Source organism: Colobus angolensis, unplaced genomic scaffold, assembly GCF_000951035.1.
Source record: "Colobus angolensis palliatus isolate OR3802 unplaced genomic scaffold, Cang.pa_1.0 Scaffold348, whole genome shotgun sequence".
Lineage (NCBI taxonomy): Eukaryota > Metazoa > Chordata > Mammalia > Primates > Cercopithecidae > Colobus > Colobus angolensis.
In genome coordinates, this window is record NW_012116799.1 from 551860 (window position 1) to 552443 (window position 584).

The window sequence follows — 584 nt, forward strand, 5'->3', positions numbered from 1 at the left end:
TCTCAGAAAGAATTCTTCTAGATTTTGTATGAGGATATTTCCTTTGTCACCATAATCTCCAATTCACTCCAAAATGTCCCATTGCAGACTTCAGGGAAACAGTGTTAACAAACTCTTCAATGAAAAGAAGAATGTAACTCTTTGAAATGAACTCACACATCACAAAGCAGTATCTCAGTAAGCTTCTTTCTAATCTTTGTCTGAGAATATTTCCTTTTCCCCACAGGCCTCACTGTGCTCATACATATTCCTTTGCAGATTCCACGAAAATAGTGTTAGGAAACAGCTCCATGATAAGAAAGTTGTAAATTTGTCAGTTGAATTCACACATCACAAAGCAGTTTCTCAGAAAGCTTCTTTTTGTTTTTTGTCTGAGAATATTTCCTTTGTCACCATATTCTTCAATGCTCTCCCAAATATCCTATTGCAGATTCCATGAAAAGAATTTCAGCAAAGTGCTCCAAGGAAAGAATCATGCTACTCTATGAGGTGAATATACACATCACAAAGCGGTTTCTCAGGACGCTTCTTTTTAGTTTTTATCTGAAGATATTTCCTTTTTCACCATAGGCTTCAAAGCAATC